The following is a 16,564-nucleotide window of genomic DNA, read 5'->3' on the forward strand; positions in this document are numbered from 1 at the left end:
AAATTTTATAAGTCGTATATACGATTTCTTGAAAAAAATTGGGACAATCTAAATATAAATTTCATGGTCTCAATAAATCAAATCTAGCTGAAAGCACAAAATAATTTATACTAGTATACAAGTGTTTTATATGAAATTCATACCGATTATTGGGGTAAGTCAAATTCCTGTCCAGTAATAGAAAGATAATAGAATTAACAAGGAAACAACTACTAAAATAATTATATTTATAAAAACGTATTTAAATATGAAGGAACATGCCAAAATTTTAACCTTCGTTTTAATATAAAGGATAAAAAAAAAATAAGTTCATTTCAAATGAACTTATGACATAATGGAAAACGACTAATTTACATTTAAAAATAAATTATTTCTCGGGAATGGAGCAGAAGAGTTAAAGATCTAGTCCCTTCATTCCAATGGATAGCATAAAAATAGTTCTTAATGACCAGCCTTTGTCTCCAAGCAAAGGTATAAACTTATTTAAATTAATCTTAGGTTGTTGAATGACAAATGATTACATCCTTTTCCAGTCTAATTACTTAAGTTGTGGAATTGTGCCTCTTTATTAGACGACCTAATTTTGATAGTCTCATGAAGCAGACTGTATTCAGAAACTTCTACATGAGATTAAAAAAAAACTCTTTATGAATATTTCAACATCTTGATATATCGTTGGTATTTTATCAATCAAAAATAGGTATTTATATTCATATTCCAACAGAATATATCCCATTGAACCCAAAATCAAAGACACAATAGAGTCTGTTTCATACTTGAGTATTTTTCTGACTATGGGCGTTAATGACAACTAACAACTAAGTTATACGACCAACAAAAACAAGTTGATGGTACAATGTTTTGAATATCAGCATTTCGCAAATTCCATGGTCTTAATGAACATTTTGTCACATGCATTAGTATGACTGACATTTTCCCCACCTATTGGTAGGTCATTATTGAATAACAATTTGGCTACGTATTACTCCAGTCACCTGATCAATAGAGATGACTCATAATGGAGTGAATGGTAGACTGGTGATAAACACTTGTCCTAGGCACCTGATCCCATCTCTGGTTTTTCCAGAAGTCTGTGATTTTGCCCTATTCACGATGTGTATTCTTTCCTGCATTAATTAAATTCATCCCTGTTTGTTATCTTCACCTTTTACATCATACATGATACAATGAGCATCTACAGATTGGGCACTTGCAAGTGTTCAGCAGTTGAGAAATACGATTTTTATTTGTTCTAATTAATGACAACCGAATTGAATATAAGCACATCAACAATTTTGAAAAGAGAAATAATTGAAATCCTTGTAAGAAACTTTTTTTTGTTTCGTGCACACTCATCTGTACTGTGTCTTCAATTTATTGAGATGATTCTTATGGAAAAGGTACTGCTAATGAAGAGTGATCGATCTCAAAAAAGTATCTACACAACAAAAATCTGTAAACAGGGTATAAAACACAGACCCTCGGACATTTCAAAAGGTGGGATCAGATGCCTTCGAGGATTAAGTATCCCCTGTCGAATGTCATAGTCGCCGTGAACCCTATGCATTTAACAGATAGATGAAACATTCCGTAGTCAAAATTATTATAACAACAAAGGCATACTGGAATGGAACACGTCAGCCAAAATACTAGCCAACGATACGTCATATTTGTTAACAGGTCATTATAACGACTATATAATTATACCAATAGCTGACTTTGAATGAGATTGTTGAAATTCTTGTAACATCAACTTACCAGTCAGTAGCCTGCCTCGGTTTAAAAATTGATCGTACCCAGGGTATGCACTTGAGGATCGAATAAGCTTAGAGAGGGGAAAAATGGAGGTGAAAGCGGAATTTTACTACATAGATAAGGAAAGTTGACGATGGAAAAGCTGAAGTCATCCTATGTTTCAAACAATTTAGTTGTTAGTTGCCTCTTATCGTCTATAGCTATTAAACATCAAAATATGAAACAGATGTGACAGACTCTGTGGTGTCTTTTATTTCAAGTTCACTGGGAGAGACCGAGGCGATTGATTGATTGATTGATTGTTTATTGTTTAATGCCGAGTCGGCAATATTTCAGCCATATTTCGGCGGAGAGACCGAGTTGACGTATGATAGGAAGTAACTATTATTAATGAAGAAAACATCGTCACTATATCTGAATGTTGAGTTGAAGGACACTGCAGTTTTTTTCTTCTTCTCTCCATATAGATGTTTTTGAATAAATTCTGCTTCAAAAGAATTTAAAAACAGGTTGGCTTGTAAAGGAGCACAATAACCGCTTATCGGAATTCCAGCAATTTTTTGTTTTTGTTGTTTTTTTTTTTTTTTTTTTTTTTTTTTTTTTTTTTTTTTGAAAACCCGGTCTCTGAAAACTACATAAATGATGTCAATGTGGAACTCCAGCATCCTTTTACTATCAACTTCAGAGTACCTGTACGTAGAATCAGAGTGATTTTTAACAAAGTAATTTTGTTGATGACCCATAACAATATATTAAAAAAAAATGCGAGTTCCATTTTTATTGAAGCACTTGTCTATGACATCAAAAGCCTATTTTTTCGTGAGGGATGGTTGTATGATGTCTAAAAAGGTGTCCGTTTTTGATGTTATTGACTTTTTAAAAAAATGATGATACTAAATTTTCTAAAACTTCTTTGGAGTCTTTGAGAATCCACGTCTGAATTACACAATTCTAGAATATATGCTGTAGGATAATAGTTTCAAAAGTTTCTCCTTTTAAGCAGTTAATATTTTTGTAAGAAGTAAAGATAGGGGTTAGGTAGAACATTTGCTGGACTGGGCAATGCTTCTTTTTGAAGGATTTTATGAAGTTTAGGAATCCAGTAAAGGTAGGGTAGATTAAACTCAACTTGATTGCCTGGAATGTGAAAAATATTAAATACTGAAATGTGATTTTTAAGAATATCAACCTTAGAAAGTGAACTGTGATTATAAGATGGATTTCCTCACGTAGAAAAAAATCAATTTTTACTCAAATACAGTTATAAAATGAACCTTAGAAACAAAGACTATATTGTTACAAGCCCTGTCTGCTAAAACCATTTAATATTGTTTTGTAGTATTTCCAGTTCTTTTATCACCTTATGAAAATGGCAGGATAGATGGTTCGAATATTGCCTTTTAACTTTCTAATACGATTTTTTAAATTTATTTCTAAAACACTCATTCCATTTTAACAAAATATTCAGGTCTTCTCTTTCATATTTAGTCCAACGTCTGGCAGAATCTTCGACAGAATTCATAATATAAATGAAATTCTGTCGCTCCCTTATTAAGGACCTTTTAAGATGATTGTTCGTAGGCATTCAATTTCAACTATATAAACACCACCACTAATGAAGTATTCAGCGGGACTGTTGTTGAAAGAAGAAGAAAAAGAACAAGAACACTTAAAGGACTTTGACTTTGATGTTCAATATCTAGGCACTGTAAGGTTTGTTTGTAATTGAAAAGTTTGGAAGCAATAGTTTGGGAATATCTGTAAGAAATACAGGGTGTAGACTCCAATTTGCAATAAGGTGGAATGCAAGAATGAGTTTTTTTAACGATTAATAATGTTACATATGTTCACAGCATCCATTTTTTTGTGGCAAGGTTAAGGAACCGATGGATTGAGCCAAAATTATCTTCCAACTCACCTGGTGGTTTATAGAGCCTTGCTGGGCATTAAAACAAACATAAGCAGATATACAATAAACAATAAAACAGAGAAACCTCTTTTTCAGATTTATGATACAGTAAAAGAAATCATGTCATATTTACAAAATTCTAGCCTACTATGATTGATGACTGCTGTAATTAAAATTAAAGTGAATTATTATGTAGTTTTACAAATTTCCTCTTGTTGAGAGAATGAAGACATCTAATGTAAATTCTTTAGCCGGCGATTTACTGTAGACAGGGTTATTTTTGCCCCGTTTTATTTTCGAACTTGCACACTTATAAACAATCTTTCCCCGTTTTAAATTCATCCAGGCGCAGTTCTGTTTCAGAAATAATACTGTGTTCTTTGAATTCGCCCTGTTTTACATTCGCCCACCTGTGAGAAGGGCGAAAGAGGCGAAAATAAAACGGTAGCGAAAATTTCCCTATATACAGTATCTAAAATGTTTACGGAATCCTTTTAATTCATTCATCTAATTCATATCAACACGTGTCTTACAAACGATTTTAATCTCTATAGCAAGAGTGTTTGAAACCACTTTTAGCATGGAATACATTTATATAGCTTAATAACTATCTTATTTTTTCATATATAGAGATATGTATGACATTTTTTTCCTTAAAAAAAATCAGATGTGTAACATCCTCGTATTAGATGTACACGGTATAATTGAGTAACTAACATAGAAAAATTTCAAAATGAAACCGAAAATGAAAACAACAGACTCATAATTTCATATGCAGAAGGTCAATGTTTAAACAGATACAAAATGATGTTGATAACATTAACAGCGAACAATAAATTGTGGATTTAATCATGATTGTTTTATTTTTCTTCATGACCCCATGTCTTCGTCATGACAGTAACAAAATCATAATCTAACAATAGATTTTGGATTTCAATATTGTTATGTTGACGAGAGAGAGAGAGAGAAGGTATTTCACATGGGTCTTGAGAATAATATTTCATAGTACCAAATAAACTCTTGTTTTTATTGTTGTTGTTGTTGTTTTTCGATAACAATGGTGTTTATCCGGGTCAATTCGCTACTATGTAATCATAACAGTGACAACTGACAAGCATAATTAGAAATAATTCTATCCCATATTTTACTTTTCATCAAGACAAACGAAGTTTAAGGCCCTCTATACATGTAACACAAACCATCCCTTATGTAACTATCTTTTTATGCGCTTCCTTGTTTTTAACTGTTTAGAAACGCAGTATTTCCCATCTTTATTCTACATGTACTTTGTGATACATGTAACAAAATAATTTGTGTTGTTCTTGTTTAATGTACTTTAATCAAGCTTTATATTTCTATGATAATTCTAATAACCTGTTGTTGTTTTTGAAGGGGAATAGAAAACTCGAAATTAGGAAAATAATGTTGAAAATAATGATAAAAATTAATATTATGATAATAAGTCATGATACGCACGCAATTTAATGTGTAATCTATTTCAGTGATATGGCTTAGTAAACATGTCAGTTTTTTTTTTTTTTTTTTTTTTTTTTTTTTTTTTTTTTTTTTAGAAATTAGGTTGCACCTTAATTTTGAAGTGTATTCCATTTAAGACAAAAAGTACTTATTTGGAACGATAATCAGCAGTTTTTTAAATCATAAATTTCATCAGAAATTGAGTTGATAAACCATGTTTTACGTCGTAAAATATCAACAGCTCTTCCTTGTCTGAGGTTTAAAAAATAATAATAGTAATGATAATAGTAATTACCACATATAAATGTCTGTGTACGGTTTTTCTTTTACTTTTTGATCAATGACAAAATAACATTGCTATGTTTGCTTTAATAGTTTATGTAACTCAAATACATTGAAACCAACAATAACCATTCTCCTCAACTGTAAAATTAAATATTTAAATTTTGCAAATATTTTTTGTCATGTTGCTATCACATACTATCACATACATATGTTCTCTTGTGTGGAAAATATCTATCATAGAAAGACGGTTCATAAATTTTGTAAAACCCACCACACGCACACTAAGACACGCTTGGTATTATTAGCTCACCTGAACCGAAGGCTGAATTGAGCATTTCTGATCAAAGCGTGGCCGGCGTCCGTCTGTCGTCTGTAAACTTTCACATTTTCTACTTTTTCTCAAGAACCACTGGGTCAATTTCAACCAAACTTGCCACCAAGCATCCTTGCGTGAAGTAATTTAAGTGAAATTTTAGTTTATTCACAGGAAGTGCTACGCCCTCTTTCAAGGGAATTAAGAATTCGTGAGAATTAGGTGACATCTTAAAAAATCTTCATCTCACGAACCAAGTTTGTTCATATTATAACCCCGGGGGTAAGGCGGGGCCACAAGAAGGTCGAGGTTTTACATAGGAATTTATAAGAAATATCTTTAAAATTCTTCTTTTCGAGAACAGCAAAGTCATGATTAATCATGTTATTATAGAAGTGTCCTAAGGTTCCTAGATTCAAGTTTGTTCTAATCATGACCCCTGGGGTAGGGCAGGACCACAACAGGGGGTCAATGTTTTACATAGGAATATAAAGGGAATATCTTTAAAAATTTCTTTTCTAGAACAGCTGAGCCATTATTAGTCTTTTTAATATAGAAGTATGCTCAGGTATTGTAGATTCAAGTTTCTTCAATTCATGACCCCCGGGGGAAGGATGGGGCCACAACAGTGTGTCAAATTTTTACATAGGAATATATAAATAATATCTTTGAAAATCTTTTACTCAAGAATAACTAAGCCATTTAGTCATATTTATACAGAAGCAACCCTAGGTATTGTCGAATCAAATCTGTTCATATTATGACCCCCAGGGATTGGGGGGGGGGCACAACAGAGGGTCAAAGATGTACATGTACATAAGAATATATATGAATTATGTTGAAAAAAATCTTCTGCTCAAAAACAGCAAAGCCATGTTTGGTCATATTATTAAAGAAGCATCATCAGGTAGTGTAGATTCAAATTTGTTCAAATTTAGGATGAGTAGAGTGGGGCCACAATGAGCAATCAGAGTTTTATATAGGAATACAAAGGGAAAAATCTTTAATATTCTACTGCTCAAGAACATCAAAGCCATGACTAGTAATATGGATATAGAAGCATCCTGAAGTTTGCCCAAACGCAACCTTTTCAATACCGAACTGATTTCTGCTTTTTCCTAGCCAATAAGCTCAGGTGAGCATTGTGGCTGCGCCTCGGTTGACAATGGTTTTCATGGGGTGAAATTTTCGATTTTACACTCAACTGCATGCAATATTTATATATTAGTTTTCATTCAGTAAAGTAACCATACTTACTTAAACATTAATACAGGATGGGTACTAACTGATTTTCTTGAAGTTATTGAAAACATTAGTCCACTTTGTTAAATTCAGATGAGAAATAACTGGTCCTTTTTATAGCGGTCTAAAGTTCAAATGAAGAATTTCATTGGACTCTCATGTCTAAAAAATGATCATTTACAAAGATACTTCAATAAAGTTTCTTTGAATTGGAATTTTTTTGTACTTGTAATTTCATAAGGGAATATTTTTGAAATAAACTTTTCCTTCAAGTCAACCTTTATTGAAACAATAAGATTGTTGTAACCAATAACACAAAACTCAGAAACAACGAGGGTTACCGAGTAATTCTTTTCTTTGTGTATGCATAAGTGTGTTATTAAGTCCATGTTTTCTTATGGAGTTTATCAGGTTTATTTGAAATCTTCATTATATGTCCTTTTGGATATTCCCTTGCTTATGGAAGCATCCTCAGGTAGTGTAGTTTCAAGTTTCTTCAATTCATTGGGAGGGACCACAAGAGATTTAGTTTTACCTAGTAATAGATAGGAAAAAACTGCTATGAAGAATATCAGGGCCATGGCTACGCAGGTGAGCATCGTGGCTCATGGGCATTTTGGTCTTGCATAAAGTGAAAATTTACTTGACGTGTTCCTAAGGGCAGAAAAGTCAGTCCTTCGTACAATTAAGACACATTGCTTATGGTCATTGACTCTCAAGTAAAACATGTCAATAGTGCAGAAAGTTTTCAGCTTTGCAGACGACAGCAAAATGTAAAATCCCTAATGATAGATACATGTATATCTGAAACACAAAAAAACCTCAAATGCAAATTTAACATCTGATTTTTATTTATAGCTAATCAAATATAAAGTTCAGAAAAAAAACAATTTTGATTTAGAGAGAATTTATGCAAAACGAATTACGTTATTCATGAGTTAGTTTGATATAGCTTTCAACACCTGAACAATTGATTAACAAGGATTTCAGAAGCTTTATTACATTCATTGATAAAAAATAAAACATTCAGTTTTTTGTCGCCTGCAGAGGAGCAGAGCGACACTTTGGGATCATTTTTTCCGGTGTCTGTCTTTCTGTTCCGTCCTTCTAATGTTACGAGAGGTATACTTTGAGGTAAAATTTGCGTACTTTCCAGCATTCTGAGGTTAGTTTTGTATGGGTTAACACCGCAATAACATGGTTTGCGTATATTTGATATGCCTTTGCTATAGGTTTAAAACAAAAAAAACCTTTTTTTCAGACTGAACCTCACAAGAATATTCAGACATACTAGTAATATGGGATTTGTCTATAGGTGCTATGGATATGAGGAATCCCGTACTGAAATTCAGCTCATTCCATAAAAAATATTAGCATAAAACTGCAGTGAGAATGTAAAATGTCAGGGTTACTGACCTTGTGGCCTTGAACTTGACCTCTGATCTACTCTTCAAAATACACATTCAAATATACAGATATTCAATGTTTATTTCATTTTTTTTTTTTTTTTACTTTTTTGGGGCAAGTGTGTACTATTTGGCAAGTGCACTGCTTGCCGAAAGATATGTTGAAACATTTCAACATTTAACATTTCATGTTTAACGGTCTCATCTGAAGGACCGGTCTCCACGTCCCACAGTGGGATTCGAACCCGCGACGTAAGGATCAACTCCTTACGCCGCAACTCTAGAGCAGACGCTCTAACCACTGCGCCACGCGGGCGACTACTCTGAATCGTTGTTATGTCAGGAATTTTGAGAGGTATAGCTTTGTTAACTAGCATTTATAAATATGTTTATAACCTGAAGACATTTTCTTTCAAATGTATCAATGACATTATTCATACAAACTGAAATTTAAATGGCTTCTGATAGCAATCGGAAATTATTCAGCCTTTTATGAAAACAAAAATAAAACCTCAGTTTTTCTCTACTTGACGGAAAACGTCATGGTATTTTCTTATCTTTCCATAAGTTGTATTTAAAAATAAAACGGGGATGGTATACCGAAATTTGATCGTGAATCTCTGGAATTAAACTTCTTTAAGACCGCGGAACATTAACTGGCAAAATTGGAAATATGCAGTTTACGTCATTTCTATCTGTTTCAATCAAAACATTTAATGACAGACAATGGAATGGGCGGGTACAATTCGGCACGGACGTCCGAGAAAACATTGGATTGAAATTCTAGTTTGAAATTCATTTTCAATCTACCTCAGCTACGCTAGAAGGCAATGTGTTACTGATTGACCCAGAAGACAAATAATTTCAATTTCGGAATATTTTGAAGTTTTAATATATAAATCAGAATTTCTTACCAGTATTTTTAAAGAATTATAAAGGGACAAATATTTGATTTCTGTTAGGTATGTGAATACATGTGTCGGGGGTGGGGTGGAGGGGGACGATCGTTGAACGATCTTGGAAATAAAAAAGAAAGTTTTTTTTTTTTTTTAGTTTGGACAACCCCTCCATGTTTTTGGTGTCAAACATTTTTCAGTGAAGACAAAACTAAAGAAAATGGCTCTTGTCATCCTAAAAATAAGCATATTTTGTCATTTGAAGGCATGATCTGACTCGACAATTTCTACCCCACCCCCTTCTAGAATCAAATAGCCATCCCTTCAAAAAATAATATTTGTCTTCTATGACTTTTACGTGTCCTTAAAATTATAGCCTATAAATCATATAAACAATGATAAATATGAATTTCAAACAACATATATGTGGGAATTTAAATTATTTGTCTTTTGGATCATACATTCACACTCTGCGTTTGAAAAAATCTCAGGTGGATTGAAAATGAATTTCAAACTAGAATTTCAATCCAATGTTTTCTCGGACGTCCGTGCCGAATTGCACCCGCCCATTTCATTGTCTATCATTAAATGTTTTGACTGTAATAGATGGAAAAGACGTAAGCTGTATATTTCCAATTTTGCCAGTTAATGTTCCGCGGTCTTAAATAAAAAAGAATTTCTCGGAAAAAAAAAAATATCAAGGTTGTTCTCGACTTGAGGGAAAAGCCAGTGGGTTGTTTTTATTATTCAGTATAGATATACCGACTTGGGGATTGTTAAAACAAACTCGCATGAAAAGATGATAGCTCACATCCAATACTTTTCTAATTTTAAATTTAATAATACTAATTCATTGAAAACAGAAATAGTAAAATAATACATATACATGTAACTATATGTGAAAATCTTTTCGTTACCAAAAAAAATTGATTTTATCTTTTTCTTTGTTTCAAGTCTATTTGTTTGTTTATATCTGTCTGTCTGTCTGTTTGATTGTTTTATGTCTGTCTGTTTGATTGTTTTATGTCTGTCTGTCTGTTTGATTGTTTTATGTCTGTCTGTTTGATTGTTTTGTTTTATGTCTGTCTGTTTGATTGTTTTATGTCTGTCTGTTTGATTGTTTTATGTCTGTCTGTCTGTTTGTTTGATTGTTTTATGTCTGTCTGTCTGTTTGTTTGATTGTTTTATGTCTGTCTGTTTGATTTATTTATTGTTTTATGTCTGTCTGTTTGTTTTATATAGGTTTCGTTGGTTTATGTCTGTCTGTTTGTTTGTTAAATTATTTTATGTCTGTCTGTTTGTTTGTTTTATGACTGATTGTTTGTTTGTTTTATATCTATTTGATTTTTTTTTTAATTGTTTTATGTCTTGCTTGTTTATACCTGTCAACTTGATTAATTGTTTTATGTCTGTTTGTTTGTTTTATTTCTGTTAATTTGTTTTATGTCTGTCTGTTTATTTGATTGTTTTTCTCTGTTTTTTGTTTGTTTTATATCTGTCTGTCTGGGTTTTTTTTTGTTTGTTATATGCCTGTTTGTTTTATTGATAGTATTTTGTCTGTTTGTTTGTATGATCGTTTAATGTCTGTTTGTTTGTTTGTTTGTTTTTTGCCTGTCTGATTGTTTGTTATATGTCTGTCTGATTATTTAGAAAAATGTTTAGAGAGAGAGAGAGAGAAAGCAGAATTACAGGTATGTAGAATTTATCTACTGTTTATACATGTATGAGGTTCTGATACCTGGTATACCATCACTAATGAGTAAGTTATCAAAGACCATGCAGTTAAAAGCTCTGGTAGAGTTAGGATAACAGTGTTATTTCTTCCGTTCCTTTGTGTGTCTGTAAACTTTTTTTTCAAAATACCACTCCTTCTTCAGTTTATAGTCCCTTTTAAACAAGCATTCTGAGAGTATTGCATTAGCAATACTAGTCCCCTACCGGCAATTGCAATCTGGTTCCCGCTAAAAATTGAAAAAAAATCATTGAAGCGGAATGAAATTTAAACTTGATCTATAAATCATCAAGGTAAGGTCACATGCCAAAAATCAGCTCAGTATCTGCAAGCGTTTAGAAAAAAAATTGCGGAAAACCCTGAAAAATTGAAAAGGTCGTAATTCCGCCAAAAATCATTGAAGCGAAACGAAATGCAAACTTGATCTGCAACTCATGAAGACACACTCGCATACCAAAATCAGCTCAATATCTGCAAGCGTTTAGAAAAAAGTGCGGAAAACCAAATGGGACAGACTGACGGACAGACAGAGGGACAGCTAGACAGACCGACGGACAGACAGCCAGCTAGACGGACGGACAGGCTCAGAGGAAACCTATGGTCCCCTCCGGTTTCACTGGTAGGGGACTAATAAAACTTGTCATACAACAGGCAACATCAATTCGTATTACAATTTTTGAATAAGATCGACGAACGTTTTTGCCGTATTTTGTCAAACGTATTTAAAATTTAAGAAAAAATTCTGAAATTCTTTTAAAACGCTCCTACAATTTTGGTCCAATTTTAATAAAAATTGGTACATTTGTAGAGTAAACTAAGATTGATTATCTTTTTTACTTTTTATGTGATTTCAACTTTTTGTGTTGCAATGACTAAGTTTTGTGAAACCAACAATTAATTAATGAAGCTTAGAAAGTTGAACACGCATTTGTGCTTTCGATCACATTTCGCTTTTGCACACCTTCCTCCATGGTTAAATTTTCAGATGTGGAGAATCCTGCATAGCAAATATGAATATTTTATAATGAAGCGTAATATCTAAACTACATATTTATAAGGGAAAATACGTCATGGTGTACATTATTAAATTTATTCATTGTTAAGGTCATTTGGCACCTTAAAAGCCTCTAGATTATGATAGTTGTCTTGATGTCACTATGAAATGGTGCTAGACACAAGTCTTTACATTTATTTCGATTTCTGTCCTCTGTTTTGATTTTTTTTTACACGGACACATCGATATCAGGTTAAATTTTTTATGTCTTATTTGCTTGACTAATAAGAGAGGATCATAACGTGTTTTTGTGTCATTATTCCACACAAATTGCAGATGACCTTTTAAAATATTTTGATGTTTTACCCATAGGAAATTTTTTTTATGCACGCTATAATCTATGAAATATACGATTTTCTTATCAAAAACCAAGTTTTATATAAAAACGAAAAGCAACTACAGAAAGTTTTTGAAATAATGTTAACACATACACTATTATTTATTTTCTTTTTTACCACCTTTTTCTAATTTTTCTATTCCGAAAAAATAAAAGATATATAAATATAAATGTTAATCATGCAAAACCTAAATAAAGTTTAGGATGGAGAACAAAAATTTGTTTGACAGGTCCAACTGAACAAACTGTTTTCAGTAGACATTGTGTTCCTTTGTAAATTTCAGTTCCTTTCTATCCATGTATTATACAGGTTATGATTTCAATAAGCCGTCGTGTTAATGAACTTTATTTTATGTTTAGACTCAGAATTGTTTGGAAGAGTTTTTCTTTTTATTATTAATGAGTTGCACTCTCAGGAATTGCAGAAATAGATGCAATGAATATTAGAACGTCCTTCAGGGGGACCGACCCTCGGATAAGAAAGATAACTTTCCAAATAAAAAAATCCTAATTATACTTTACTAAAGTTTAATAATTGTGACATTTGAGTAGTCAATTCGATCAAACCGGACATATGATGGGAACATTAACTTCTATTTCTTTTTTCTTATACTTTTCAAAATGTTTTTTCTTTTTGTATTTAGTAGGGATGGCAATTTGTAATCGGTTAACCGGTTACTCGGTCGGAACGATGGTAATCGGTTAGAAAATCTGTAATCGGTTAGTCGGAAAAAATTAATATATGCGTAAATTTGAACACAATATTCTGAAAATTCAATCAAAATATCTAAAATGTTAGCATTTTCATCCATATTAACAAGCTAGATACTTAAGGCTCTCCAATTTGACAGTGCGGGGGTAATTGGTCAGTTGTTAATTGCTGTTTAAACACCATGTCATTACCCAGTCTGACTTGTGTGTCTTTAATGATTTTAATTAAATGATCGTTGAGTACGGTGAACTGAATTTAATGTGTACCTAACCTCTACTATCCTTTGTAGTTACCTATTAAACAAGCGAAAGTACATACTTAGTTTTGATTACGGTGACGACTTCTGATTTTTTTTCCCCACAAATGTTTATGATACTTTAGGCATATTTCATGAGTATCTATTTTTTTCTTTACTTTCTTTTTTTTAATTTTTATTTATTTATTTATTTATTAATTCTTTTTGCCTATTAAAATTGAAATAAAATATAGTGTTCTGATCAAATATAAGCATAATATTATAGTACCACATCTGTATAGTCTTGTTTATTAGAGTAAAGTAGTGCTTACAACGGAGGATATGTCGAAATTTTTTGATACAATTAACCGACTATTCGATCGGAACGTCTTGCGGTTAACCGATTGGCAATTCTCTATTCTATTGCCATCCCTAGTATTTAGCAACAACCATTTCAATCGAAATTTAAATTTCTTTCAAATTGAATAAGTTCTATCTTTTTATGGACCATTTTATAAATGCTTTAATGTATCAAGTACCAATGTAGAATTTTTATTAGTATTACATTTTTCCATCGAAAAAATATTTATAAGAAAGATAACTCTTTTTAATGGAAGTTTTCTTTTCTTACAAGCACATACAACATTGTGATATTCTGACTTACGAATAGGTATGACACTAAATATTATTTTCATATACATGTACACCTTCTGTCTTTAATTTTATGTCGTGATTATAATAAATCACTCTTCCTTTTCTCTGTATTAAAATTTCTTCATATCATAATCTGATATAAAAATCATTTTATGAAAAAAATAAGCAGCGCTTCATACCTCATACTATTTTTCATTTGAATCTAAGGCTATAGCTCTTGATGAAAATCGATGTTGTGAAGTTTTTTTTTTTTTTTTTTTTTTTTTTTTTTTTTAATGAAATTTAGAGCAGAGGATTATTAGTCCTTAATCATAAAAAGTACATTCTTGCATTCCACCATATCTTAAGTTGAAGTCTACACCCTACATTTCCTTCAGATATTTCCAAACTGTTGCTTTCAAACTTTTCAATTATAATCATTTCTTACAGTGTCTTGATATTGAAAATCTAAAACAATTCGTCTTAAATAGTTCTCGTCTTCTAGACAGGTCGTAAGGTAATATTAATAAAGTTGAAATTGACGAACTAAAAGAATCATTTAAAATGTCCTAATTACAGGGAGCCCTCATGTTTCAATTGTCGACAGAACTTCATTTCTATTATTACTTCAGGCGGAGATTATGTCAGATATTGGCTAAATATGAAGGGTAAGGACCTGGACATTTTGTCAAAATGGATTATGTGTTTAGAAAAATATTGCTGAATGGCACCTGATTTCACCTCATGTTTTAGAGGTGTATGTCTTCTCTGCTCAATATTTGTATTGGTCCAATGGACTTGATTAATGTTCGTTATCTTCATACTTCATCAGAAAGTTTGAAGGCGATATATGCACCATCTAACCTTCCGTTTTCACTAAAGCAGATGTGATAAAAGAATTAGAAAGACCACATGAATAATATGTTAGGATTCCAGCATTTGTTTAAAAGACTCACTATTTTTACTGTATTCAAGAAGAACTTGGTTTTAATTCTACATCTGGAAATCCAACTTATACCCACAATTTACTTTAAGGACAAATTTTCTTAAAATCCCTTTTCAGTCTTAATTTTCTTTTTACATTCCTGTCAACCAATCTATCCTACCTATACTGGAATCCTTAACTTCATAAAGACCCATACAAAGCTTCATTGCAGGTCCGGCAAATGCTCCACCAAGCCCCTATCTTTACTCTTCACTAAAAATTTAACTGCTTTAAAAAGGGATACTTCAGACGTACAGTGATAGAGCATATTCTAGAATCTGTGTAATTCAAATTTGGATACTTAAAAAACTTTGCAAAACTTATAATCACCAAATTTTTCATAGTCAATAACATTGAAATATTCGACTTTTTTTCACACTTTATACAACCATTAAGGACGATAAATAAAAAAAACTAGGCTTTTTGATATCATAGACAATTGTTTCTTTAATTAAAACAAAACGCAGAAATTTTCATATCTTCTGATTTGCCATCAACAAAAGTACTCTGATGTTGATATTGAAAGGATGCTGAAGTTCCTCTTTGAAAACAGCTGAAAAAAGCAGAGAAAACACGGATCTTTTTATGCCATGTTCACAAATTTGTATTGTTTGTAAATCTGACGATCCCTGTTTGTTGTCTTTGCCTTTTTATTCTACTTGGAACAATTTTTAAAAACGAGACAAGCTATTGATAAATAAGTTGATGATACACGAAAATTAACAGTCTCGTTTAAAGTATCGCATATATTATGGTAGATACAATGACCCTGTGATAAGTCGAATGCTGACTGACGTTTTTCATAGTATTTGCACTGTAGCTTTCTGATCGTCCATCCCAATTTTTTTTCAGACCAGCGAGCAACAGATCTGCAGCTATTTTCCACTGAACCTTTGAGCATGATGACATCATATTTCATTCGCATTTCTCTTTATTCAGAGTTGTTTTCCTTTCAATTGTTAACTATAAGTAGTTTTTAAGCAAAGAGTACCTTTCCGCAATTTCTTTTGTTTTTTATAATGGTTATTTAACAGGACTGCAAATCAATAAAGGAATATTCTCGGATTATTATTGCATAAAGATTATGATGTACCAACATGATCAGGTAAAGAAAATGGTGTATAATCAGAAGGTTTTAGAAGTGATGAATAGTACAGTAGATTCAATATTACAGCTAGGGCTTCAAAAGAGCAGTGATAAAACCAATCTTGAATTCTTTCAGGAATTTCTATTTGTGAAATAACAAATGCGATTTTTTTATAACCGTTTACGAAAAAGCAGTGCGTCTTAGCAATAAGTCAATTTTGTATATTAGGTTACATATGCATGTACATCAATAAATAATTGTCGAATCACTAAAGAAAAAAATTAACAGAAATATCAGTCTTAGAAATACTAGAATTTTTCATGATTATCGAAAGCATAATTAAATATAATTAAACCCGATTGTATATTTTGTTTATGCATAATAATTCATCCAATGTGTCACGTAGGACAGCTTAATTACAATTGATTTTTTTCTGTTTTTGTCCTAGAAAATATAAAGAAGAATTGAACATATTTACAAAATAGAACTAGATGCTGTCATGAGACA

Source organism: Saccostrea echinata, unplaced genomic scaffold, assembly GCF_033153115.1.
Source record: "Saccostrea echinata isolate AGI-Se365-2 ecotype Australia unplaced genomic scaffold, CSIRO_AGI_Sech_v1 ptg000028l, whole genome shotgun sequence".
Classification (NCBI taxonomy): Eukaryota; Metazoa; Mollusca; class Bivalvia; order Ostreida; family Ostreidae; genus Saccostrea; species Saccostrea echinata.